The 12,500-nt window shown below is 41.7% G+C and overlaps 1 protein-coding gene across 1 annotated transcript in view; it reads left to right on the top strand.

Annotated features, from left to right (window-relative positions):
• LOC144979120 (uncharacterized) overlaps positions 1-12,500 on the top strand; it is a 50,898-nt gene that overhangs the window by 1,302 nt on the left and 37,096 nt on the right.

Here is a 12,500-nt window from a genome sequence, read left to right as displayed (position 1 = left end):
TAAAATGCTGCATAGCTTGTGAGAGGTCTGTGTGTGTGTGTGTGTGTGTGTGTGTGTATGTGTGTGTGTATGTGTGTGTGTGTGTGTGTGTGGGCGATGGGACGCGATGAGACTGATTAGTGATTAAGACATTGTATGGTAATTAACACATATCTATCTACACGAACACAAACACACACACACACAAAGACACACACACACACACACCGCCATCTTTGTCATTTCTTTCTATGTAATAATTTCACTTCCGGTTTATCAATCTCAATCAATGTTCGCTCGACCTGAGTTCGGGGTTGGGAGAACGGGGGGGGGGGGGGGGGGGGGGGGGATAGGTGATGATATTGTTTGTTCGGGAATTAGAGAGGTGGGGGGGGGGGGGGGCGGATTTGTGTGTTGGGGGGGGGGGGGGAGTTGAGCTTTTATATAGCGCAATATCCACTAAACGCGCTCAAAGCGCTTTTCAAAGGGGTCCCTAACCAGCAGCAACACGTAACATGTAGATCGAGACATGACGACGATATTACAACGACGATATAATATGTACGGCCAGGTACTCATTTTACACCTGAGTACGATGAGAGAATATGAGTGAAGAGCCTTTTCCAAATACCCAACTATGCCCCACTCAGAGCGGGACTCGAACCCAGGACCTTTGGATCCAAAATCGAGTGTCATACCACTATACCACGTCGCTGTACAGGGAAGAGATGTGATGATGATGTTGTAAATGTTAATGGCTAAGGACAGGGAAAGAGAGGGAGGGGGTGGATTGTGTGAGTGTATGTGTGTATATATGTGTGTGTGTATGTGTGTGTATGTGTGTGTGTGTATGTGTGTGTGTGTATGTGTGTGGGGGGGGGGGGGGAAGGGAGGGGGTATAGTTAGTTGCGATAGCTGGCTGATCAGTTTTTCTTTTTTTAAAAATTAAAAATTCCCTTTATTCATCCCAAAGGGGAAATTTGTGTTTAGGGTCTATTTCACGGGAAGACTGGAATAACCCAGGCGTCAGCCGCAGTGCAGCGCCACAAAGTGAGCTAGGGCGAGGTGATTTGCTCAAGGCCACACAACGAGACAGGTAGTCGAACTCCGTACCTTTAGGTTACGAAGCAAAGACAGTACCGCTGAGCCACGCTGTCCCTCTATAAAAAAAAAAAAAACAAAAAACAAAAAACAAACAAAAAACAAAAACAAAACCAATCAGTTGATGAATGGATAGGATGAAAGCGATTACAAGGAACAAGAAGGAGGAAATGGGTAAATAGGAAGGGGTTGGGGGGGGGGGGGCGTACGGGGGGGGGGGGGGGGTGGGTGGTACGCTGACACCGACGTGACCCTAGGTCACCTCCCCCCCCCCCCCCCCCCCCCCCCCCCCACTCTTCCCCTTCAATCACTGACGTCATTCATGTACTCGTTGATAAAACAAGCACCCGAGCATGTCACCTTATTGATGCTATGCGTTTAGGTAAAATATTCGAAACATCCGCCAGCGAAATTAAACATATCATCACACATAAAACTGTGTGTATCCATTAACGTTTATAGATAGATCGAAGTTGACGTCACTCGAGTCACTGTTATTGCTTTTTGCCATCCGTGTTTATGAGTAGTTCTCACTAAACTGTATCAACCAGACTATAAACGTTTAAGGTTACACATAGTTTTGTTTGTTGGTCCGTTAAACTTCCGGCTGACAATGTTGTGAGCTTCTTAGCCAAGCGCATACTATCTATATTCTGAGTGATAGAATTTACTGAGAACTAATCACTAACAGGTTGTCTAAAGATAATAAAAAAAAAAGAGTTGAGTGACGCTTCGATAGGAATTTTTACTTCCTAAAATTTGAGAAGTCTTGCATGGCTCAGTATTACGGTTTCTCCATGCTCCATGCGCTTCACTTTGGTAGGTCACGGTATCCTGTCATGAAAGTCAAACAATGTTAAGCGTGATCATTAGCCGGATAGGACATTGATCGTGGAAAATTCAGGTCCCAACGTTGAGTCCTTGGGTCAGGCACTTTACACACATTTGCCCTCTCGACTCAGGTATGAATGAGTACCTGACTGCAGGCAGTGACGGATATTACAAGAGTGTAAGAACAAAAAAGGACGCCTAACAGGCGACTAGTACTGTATTAAAATATAGAAATATGGTTCTATATGGCCTGCTGGGAGAATAGATGAAACATTGTGAAGCGCAATGAGTACGGTAAATCTGTGGAAGTGCGCTATATAAATTCTCATTTTTAAGTACTTCTGAGATGTGGCATATGAAAAATGTTTTGAGGCTTTCGGACAAAACTGTGTGTTTTCCAGTGGCCTACACTGATTGGCCACACAGCATCATATTCCTATTTCATTACATAAAATATAATTTTAGAAATACTCTGACCACATTTATATCGCGCAATATCCACTAAATGTGCTCAATGCGCTTTACAAGAGGTCCCAAGTCATCAGCAATACTTAACATGTAGAACGAGATATGACGCCTGTTAGGCGATGTTAAACTTTTTTTTTGTTAGGACAGAGACAACGCTGTTCACATCCAGGTACTCATTTTCCACCTGAGTTTGGTGAGCAATTGTGAGGAAAGAGCCTTTTTCAAGGACTCAGCTATGCGCCACTAGGGACTCGAACTCAGGACCTTTCGATCGGAAGCAAGTGTCATACCACAAGACGACATAGCCGCATGAAGTACAAATCGCCTACTGGGTGCGCTTTTCGCACTCGTACTTCTGCAATGCCTGGCAGTGCCTAAGCACGTTTTTGATTCATAAGTCAAGAAGGGGAAGAAACTTGTGATACAAAAAACCTTGAGATTTTATATAGGACAATATCCAAAAAACGTGCTCAAAGCGCTTTACAAAGGGTCCCTAGCCAACAGCAATACTTATCATGTAGGACAAAACATGCCGCCTGTTTTGTGATATTACAATTTTTTTTTTTGACAGAGATAACGCTGTTAAAGGCCAGGTACTCATTTTACACCTGAGCATAGTGAGAGAACGTGAATAAAAAGTAAGAAGCCTTTTCCAAGGACTCAACTATGCGCTGCTCGGGACTCGAACCCAGGACCTTCCGATCCGAAGGCGAGTGCATATACCACTAGACCACATAGCCGCACCAGAACCGAGTACCCAGAACAGGGTCAGAACTCGGTGATCAATTTCACCCATTCGATCATTAATCACGCTCAACACCGCTTGACTTTACTACAGAACGAGACATGACGTCACTCAGTGTTCTCATCAACGCCACAAAGACGATTACAACACCTGCCCGACTCCGACAAAAAAAAAAAAAAGAATGTTTTAAAAAATATTTTAGCCCGAAAACTCGTCCTTCAAATATCGATCGATTAAAATAACCCTCATCTTTTCAAAAACTCTCAAACCTGGGACTTCAAAAAGTCTTTAATGAAGTCCCAGGTATGAGAGTTTTTAGACAAGATTAGGGTCATTTGAAGGATATTTGAAGGATGGACGAGATTCCTGGCCAAATTTTAAAATACGTGTTTTTTAAGAGCACGACAAAGTTAATTATGATCCAAAAATCGGTGGCTGATGCAAAGCGTACCTGGCATAGACATCTCAATTGGATCAACGGCTTCGGGAATTACTGATCAGGAAGTGAGATTACAGATAGCCCATCTCGTATCGCTCCCCTCATCGTCCCGAGACCGACCGTCGGGGTTTTTGCCCGAGGCAACACAACTCCTGTCCGTATGGATGGGACAGACGGACGGACGGACGGACGGACGAATGGTCAATCGGCTGTATTATTATTATTATGACAAAATGTACCGGACACCCATGACCCTGGCGATGGACACGGAGGGATGGGCATCTTCATCACAAGCGTGGCGCAATCTTTTTGTTTTTTCGTAACTTTTTAAAAACTTTTTTTTTCTTTTCTTTGTTTTTTTGTTTGTTTTTGTTTTGTTTTTTTTTTTGGTTAGCTGTTGAAGGTTTGTATTTTGTTGTTTTATTCTGCCCCCCCCCCTGCCCACCCCCCTTTTTGTGTCTGTCTGTGTGTGTGTGTGTGTGTGTGTGTGTGTGTGTGTGGCTATATCATCTAGTGGTATGACACTAGCGTTCGGATCGAAAGGTCCTGGGTTCGAACGTCGCTCGGCGCATAGTTGAGTCCTTGGAAAAGGCTCTTTACTCAGATTCTCTCACCGAATTCAGGTGTAAGATGAGTGCTTGGCCGTTAAAAGTGTTGTCTCTGTCGGAAAAACTGTATTATCGCCCAACAAGCGTCATGTCTCGTTCAACATGTTACGTGTTGCTGTTGGTCAGAGGCCCTTGGCTAAGCGCTTTGAGCACGTTTAGTGGAATTTGCGCTATGTAAGAGCTCTAATTTTTTGTTTATATTTTTAAGGGGAAAGGGAGGGGGGGGGGGGGGGGGTTGTTTTTAGCCATTTATGTTTATGAGTAATTCTCACTAAACTGCCATCCGGAAGTATAACGGACCAACAAACACACAAAACTGTGTGTGACCATGAACGTTTATAGTCTGGTTGATACAGTTTAGTGAGAATTACTCATAAACGCGGATGGTAAAAAACAATAACAAAGACCAGAGTGACGTCATCTTCATAGATAGTATGCAGATGACGTCACTCAGGACTTTGTTATTGTTTTTGCCATCCGCGTTTGTGAGTTGTTCTCACTAAACTGTATTAACCAGACTATAAAAGTTCATGGTTACACAGAGTTTGTGTGTTGGTCCGTTATACTTCCGGATGGCAATGTTGTGAACTCCTTGGCCAAGCGCATTCTATCTATAGAACCGTCTCAATATCGACTGATGATATACGTTAGGTAAAATACTCACAATATCTGCCAGTCAGATGAAATATACCAACACACAAAACTATATTTTTTTTTTTTGTAATGAGCAAACTAAACAGGCTTTGCAATCGGTGGAATGTGTCTCAGTAAAATACCCACTGTTCTACCGTTTGAGCAATATAGATAGTATGCGCTTGGCTAAGAAGCTCATAACATTGCCATCCGGAAGTATAACGGACGAACACACAAAACTGTGTGTAACCATGAACGTTTATAGTCTGGTTAATACAGTTCAGTGAGAATCACTCACAAACACGGATGGCAAAATATAACAACAAAGGCTTGAGTGACGTCATCTTCGAACAATCTATAACGTGTAAACTTAAACGTTTATATTACGGTTGAGAAAATCGTGTGATAACTAGTCACCCATTTGGCGGTATAGATAGTTCGAAGATGACGTCATTCAGGTCTTTGTTATTGTTTTTTTGCCATCCGCGTTTATGAGTAATGCTCACTGAACTGTATTAACCCGACTATAAACGTTCATGGATAAACACAGTTTTGTGTGTTGGTCCGTTATACATCCGGATGGCAATGTTGTGAGCTTCTTCGCCAAGCGCATGCTATCTATAAAAACAACTGGATTCAGTAGTCTGATGTCACGTCGCCGACAACGGCGGCCATCTTGGTTCTAAACAAAGAAAATCATTACTTTTTATTCTTGATGCTGGCTAGAACTTTTCATATGTCTTGTGATCAGAATGTGTAAAAGTCAAAACATGATAAAATTTATGTGTTTTTTTCCCCCTCTGGATACGCTTTTATGCTCGCCGGAGAAATATTTCATACGGGCGTCCACCATTGATCTGATAGTTTAGAGCCAGTGTTACTAAGTTACCATGCGTCATTAGGAAGGAAGTGACGTTACGACTGTTGAAGAGTATTGCAACGATCAGACCGAGGTCGATTTCATTCACGTTATTGTTTAGAGATAGAACGAAGATGACGTCACGCCGGTCTTTGTTATTGTTTTTTTTTTTTTTTTTGCCATCCGCGTTTATGAGTAATTCTCAGTAAACTGTATTAAACAGACTTTAAACATTCAATGTCACGCAGAGTTTTGTGTGTTGGTCCGTTATATTTCCATATGGCAATGTTGTGAGTTTCTTAGCCAAGCGCATACCATCAATCTATAAACAACCGTGTTTGTCCGATCACGTGTGAAGGTGTGTCACAAATTCCATGTTTTGATTGGCCAAAAATCAACTGGTTTCTTGTTTCAGTCTCATTAATTGCTCTTAAAAAACGTTGTGTACGTTGGAAGTTCGGGGTCCAGATAGCTCAGTGGGTAAAGCACTCGCTTCACAAACAAAGGGACAGAGATCGATCCCGGGTGCAGTCGAGATATTTTTCTGACCCCCCCCCCCCCCTTGTCCACCCAACTGTGATTGGGTAGCTGGGTCTGTTAGATCTGGCGGAAAGTAAGCCCTACTTCGAGATAGACAAGCGTCCTATCAAATGGGTAACAAGCAATTCTATTGTCCGTTTCACGCTATATAAACCGGGATAAACTCCGACCCCATGGGCCTAATGGCTCTGAAGAACTTTTGTTATGTTGAAAGTTCACCTCGGGGTCAAATGTCAAATGGCCGCAACCCCTGACCCCAAACCCGACTGGCTATAATGGTAAAGTACAGTATCATGAATATCTCGATAACACAATGCAGGTGAAGTGTGTAGGCGGTGTGTAGTGTTTATCAAACTGTGTCATTTATATTCTTGCACATGTAATACTTACTTAGTACTTATAACTTCGTGTGTGCTTCATTGTAACAGTTTGGTAACAACAGTGATAATACAAATATAATAATTGAAGGCTGGTTTTCCAAAACTCATTAAGTCGATTTTTCAACATTTTGAGATTTTCTATCCATGAGATAAAATTATGAAACGTAAATTATATTTTAAGCATCAACTGGCCTAGGATTTTCCTAGATTTGTGTGGATTTGAAGATTAAACATGATAAAATTAGAGACCGAATGAGAAATTTCAGGGGAAATAATCCTCAATTCAATATCTCAAAATGTAGAAAAACGGAGTTGGGGAGATTTTGGAAATCCACTCAAGTGAAATGTAACATTGTCATGGGGATGTGACCCATCGTCTCTCAGTGGTATGGAGTTGGCGTGGAATGGGAGCCATCTATAGATAGAATGCGCTTGGCCAAGGAGTTCACAACATTGCCATCCGGAAGTATAACGGACCAACACACAAACTCTGTGTAACCATGAACTTTTATAGTCTGGTTAATACAGTTTAGTGAGAACAACTCACAAACGCGGATGGCAAAAACAATAACAAAAGCCTGAGTGACGTCATCTGCATACTATCTATAGATAGTTCGAAGATGACGTCACTCAGGTCATTGTTATTCTTTTTTGCCATCCGCGTTTATGAGTAATGCTCACCGAATTTTATTAACCCAACTATAAACGTTCATGGATACACACAGTTTTGTGTGTTGGTCCGTTATACTTCCGGATGGCAATGTTGTGAGCTTCCTAGCCAAGCGCATACTATCTATATTCAGGTTTTCGTCCAACCTAGTCATCAATCACATGATTTGTTACTGTACAACGATTGGATATTTCTAAACAAATGTAAACACGCTGCTTTGTTTATGAAAGTTGTAAACATACCCATTTGTCAAGCTGAACAAATGACCAATCGTGATGTTAGATATTTCGAAAGCTGTGAACAATTTTCACCCCTCTGTCACTTTGAGCACTTTTCACTATGTAGGTCACTTTGAAAACTTTTCACTAAGTAGGTCACTTTGAGCACTTTTCACTAAATAGGTCACTTTGAGCACATTTTGCAACGAGACCAATGACCTCGAGCACATGGAAATGGAATATAGATCGCTGCCAATGGGTGCTGGGAATAGGGATGGTCTATAGAAGGAACGAAATTGACGTCAGTCAGCTCTATGTTATTGGGGTTTTTTTTTGGCCAATAGTTCTCACTAAATCCGGGAACATAACGAACCAACACACTAAGTGTAGCCCTTAACGTTTATAGTCTGGTTGATACAGTTTAGTGAGAATGACTCATAACAATTGTCTTTTAGCCAAGGTACAGGATCTACAGATAGAACGAAGTTGGCGTCACTCAGGTCTTTGTTATTGTTTTTAGCCAGCCGTTTTTATGAGTAGTTCTCACTAAACTGTGTTAACCAGACTGGAAACGTTCAATGTTACAAATAGCTTTATGATTTGGTACGTTCTCTCTGGTCGCAGCAGGAATAGCCCCACCACACATCCGGAGGGAAACTCATGCCCAAATACAAAAATACAAACAGGAAATGGACCAGAGACACCCCCTTCATAACCACAATTGCCCCAAAAGCAGGCTCAAATCAAGAAAAAGCTTCCTCACAGTAGAGAGCCTTCACCCAGACCACTCAGCATTCTTCCGCCTGGACAAATGGGTAGAATGGGACAAGACAGCAAACGATGCCCTCCAGCCCCAACAGAAAAGCTCCCAGCAGGCACAGAGACCTCAAGAGAAAAGAATGGGTGGCGTTGAACAGAGCTAGAGCAAAGGTGGGAAACACCGCCACCAACCTCTTTAAATGGAAAATCTCACCGGGCACTGAATGCCCATGCGGTCACCCCAGACAGACCATGGACCACATCCTGTCCGAATGCTCGCCGGGACCTCACTGCACCAATGCTGACCTGAGGTAATGCAAACAGACTGCCCGGGACTGGCTGACTCACTGGCGCGACAAGATATGATGATGATTTGGTACGTGATTTCCGGATGAAGAATGTTGTGAGCTTTTTGGCTGAGCGCGAATCACCAATCAACGTGAATGGAATCGACCTCTCTCTGATCGTTGTTGTTTTTATACCGCCAAATGGGTGATTAGTTCTCACACGATTTTCTCGATTTGTGTTGTTCCTTTTTTTGATAGAACGAAGATGACGTAAATCAGGTCTTTGTTATTGTTTTTTGCCATCCACGTTTATGAGTAATTCTCACTTAACTGTATTATTCAGACTATAAAACTTTAAGGTTACACATAGTTTTGTGTGTTTGTCCGTTATACTTCCGAATGGCAATGTTGTGAGCTTCTTAGCCAAGCGCATACTATCTTTATTATATGAGTCACATTTTCTCCCTTTATCTTTCTCTTTATCTCATTGGCCTTGTTCAAGTAAACACGAAATATGTTATAGATAGTATGCGCTTGGCTAAGAAGCTAAAAAAAAAATAAATTTTATTCTCTACTGTCTTCTGGCACTTTTCTACTCACTTCATATCTTGTTGTTACCAACATAAGTGCCTGCTCCACTCACTTTTCTGAATTAAAAATTCACCCCATACACCGGAGCATACTCAATGTCTCAATCGTTTCTATGTTATATGTTTGTGATGAGAATATTGGCTATTAAGCTTAACTGCTGGTCAAAATTACTTCGCGATGGTGGTGAACGAATCGGCGATCTCAAGAAGTGGGTGAGAGAGGGATCTAGAAATGACTTTGGGTTTGAAACGAATATTTTTGTGTTCGTGGATAGCTCACACGGTAGAGCCACGCTCTCACCTGCCAGGCGGAGTTGTCGTACCAATAAGGTCGCAGGTTCAAACCCCACCACCGCCGCGAAAAAATTTTTTATTCTCTATTGTCTTCTGGCACTTTTCTACTCACTTCATATCTTGTTGCTAAGAAGCTACCAACATTGCCATCCGGACATACAACGGACCAACACACAAAACTATGTGTAATCTTGGTCGTTTATAGTCTGGTTAATACAGTTTAGTGAGAATTACTCATAAACGTGGATGGCAAAAACAATAACAAAGACCTGAGTGACGTCAACTTCGGTTACGTTTAAGGTTACACAGAGTTTTATGTGTTGGTCCGTTATACTTCCGGATGGCAATGTTGTGAGGTCCTTAGCCAAGCGCATACTATCTATAGATAGTGCGAAGATGACGTCACTCATGTCTTTGTTATTGTTTTTTGCCATCCGCGTTTATGAGTAAGGCTCACTGAACTGTATTAACTCGACTATAAACATTCATGGATACACACAGTTTTGTGTGTTGGTCCATTATACTTCCGGATGGCAATGTTATGAGCTTCTTAGCCAAGCGCATACTATCTATAGGTAAAATGTTTGTGTGTGTTTGTTTATGTGTGTGTGTGTGTGTGTGTGCAAGAGAAGAGAGAGAGAGAGAGATAGAGAGAGAGAGGGAGAGAGAGAGAGGGAGATAGAGAGAGAGAGGGAGAGAGAGAAAGGGAGAGAGAGAGAGAGGGAGAGAGAGAAAGGGAGAGAGAGAGAGAGAGAGAGAGAGAGAGAGAGAGAGATAGATAGATAGATAGATAGATAGATAGATAGAGTGAGAGAGGGATAGAGAGAGGGTGAGAGAGGGAGAGAGAGGGGAAGGGAGAGATAGATAGTGAGATAGAAAGGGAGAGAAAGAGAGAGAGTGAGAGAGGGGAAGAGAGAGAGAGAGAGAGAGAGAGAGAGAGAGAGGGGGGGGGAGTGCGTGAATGTGTGTGTGTGTGTGTGTGTGCGTGAGAGAGAGAGAGAGAGAGAGAGAGAGAGAGAGAGAGAGAGAGAGATGACATAATATGAGATATCAATGTGTAGAAATCAGACCAGAAATGTTATCCAAGTGTGTCCAAGGGCCTACGTCATCATGGCTTACACAACACATTCACCAGATTGAACCATCAAATCAACCGATTCACCATTTAAATCTCTCTCCATACCGATGATTTTCAGTATTTTCCCCAAAATGACATCAGGCTTACCCAGCAGAAAAATGATTTTTTAAACTCAAACAATCTCTCTACAAAATAATGTTATGTTCTTATTAATCAAACAAAGATCACTGTGACGTACAAAATAAATCTAAATAATAACAAATGTATATTGTGTCGTAACAAATGTGACGATTTTTCTGTAGGTTGTAAACCCTCTTCCGCACTAGGACAGGACTGTCCCGTTGTGTCCCAAGCCGTTGTGAAATGCTACAAAATCAGCGGGACAGGACTGTCCTAGTCCCGTGTTCATATCGTTTGTGATAGTAGAAAAATATAGCAGACTTCCGCACTAGGACAAAAAAGTCCCAGACTTGGCGGCGCCGTGTCAAAATTGAAATGCTGTCTTTATGTTCTGCATCCTACTACTAAATACTACTACTATACTACTACTACTACTACTACTACTACTATACTACTACTACTAACTACTACTACTACTATACTACTACTACTATTTCTACTGTTGCTTCTGCTGCTGCTAATGCCACTAATATATTAATACCTACATCCCTTACATTTGTATTTATTCCAATTCCATTGTATTTATTTTCCAACAATAGTCCACACTTATTTTAGTTCACTGTCTTCTATACTGCATTACCAGTTCCTACCCGCCCCCCTCTTTTAACATAATTATGTACGCCACCTTTAAAAAATTTCTATTGCTCTGTTTTAATTTCGCGCTTCCTCACAAAGTACATACAATTTCCTGCCTTTCATGTTTTGTTTATGCATCTTAACAAGGGCCACTACCACATTATCTCATTCGTCTGTAGTTTTTAATTCATCATGTGTTGTTGATGAAGGGAAACCCGAAAACGTCCATTTTATCTGTTTTCGGGATATTAAACGAAGCTTACATTCAATTTCACAGTTATAATTTATTTATTTATTTCAATTCTGAATAAAAAAAGCAAGAAACAATTCAAAATAATTTTATGTGATGAAACCACGTACAGAAGATAGCAAAATAAACATTCGGCAATTTTAAAAAAGATGTTTATAAATATAATTTAAGACATGTCACACTGTGACACAGCAGTAACGTGTCTAAAACCGGGCGCACATCTATTCGGTAACTTGTGGGGGTCAAGTATCTTTTTCGTTATTTATTTAGGAATTCTCAATGAAAATATTTTTAAGTAAGTCCTCTGAGCCACTTGGACTCATTGAAGACAAATTAAGTCCTTAAGAGCCTTGTAGCCAATGGTGCAGGAGTTATTCCGGTTCGATAGCGTGAAGCGACAATTAACGTATTTGTTTGAAAACCTTTGAACAGGACGATAGTCTATCGCAGATTACTATCCCAGCTTGACAGGTACCCTTTTACACATGAATGGAGGGGTGATTGGGGTAAATTTTCTTGCTCTAGAAAGTACAAGTTGGTTCGGTCGGAATCGAACACAGAACCTCTGAGTCCAGGGTACAACGCGCTAACCATAGGCCATCTTCCTCCTAGCTTATAAATCCCGGAACTTATCCATAGTTTCTGTGGCGTTGAGCAGACAGATAAAAGTTTTAAAATTTAAAAAAATAAAATACTTTTTTCATCCCAAGGGGAAATTTTTCTCGAGGGTCTATTCCAAGGTAAGACTGGAATAACCCAGGCGTCAGCCGCAATGCAGCGCCGCAAATTTGCTAGGGCAAAAGGGATAACCAGGGTCAGCCGCAATGCAGGGGCCGCAAATTGAGCTAGGCGAGGTGACTTACTCAACTGATGCCTTCGGGTACGAAGCATGCGACTTTCTATTTATCCTCTTGAATGATGCTAGTCCGTCAAAGATTACTTTCATCAGCGAACTGGTACTCATTTGCACCTGGGTAAAATGAGGTGATTCCCAAAAAAGTCATTTTAAAAAAAT

This window comes from Berghia stephanieae, chromosome 9 (assembly GCF_034508935.2).
Source record: "Berghia stephanieae isolate SIO BIC M18660-M18661 chromosome 9, UCSD_Bste_1.3, whole genome shotgun sequence".
Taxonomy (NCBI): Eukaryota; Metazoa; Mollusca; class Gastropoda; order Nudibranchia; family Aeolidiidae; genus Berghia; species Berghia stephanieae.
The sequence above is the reverse complement of the archived record's forward strand: the minus strand, read 5'-3'. Positions and strand labels throughout refer to the sequence as shown.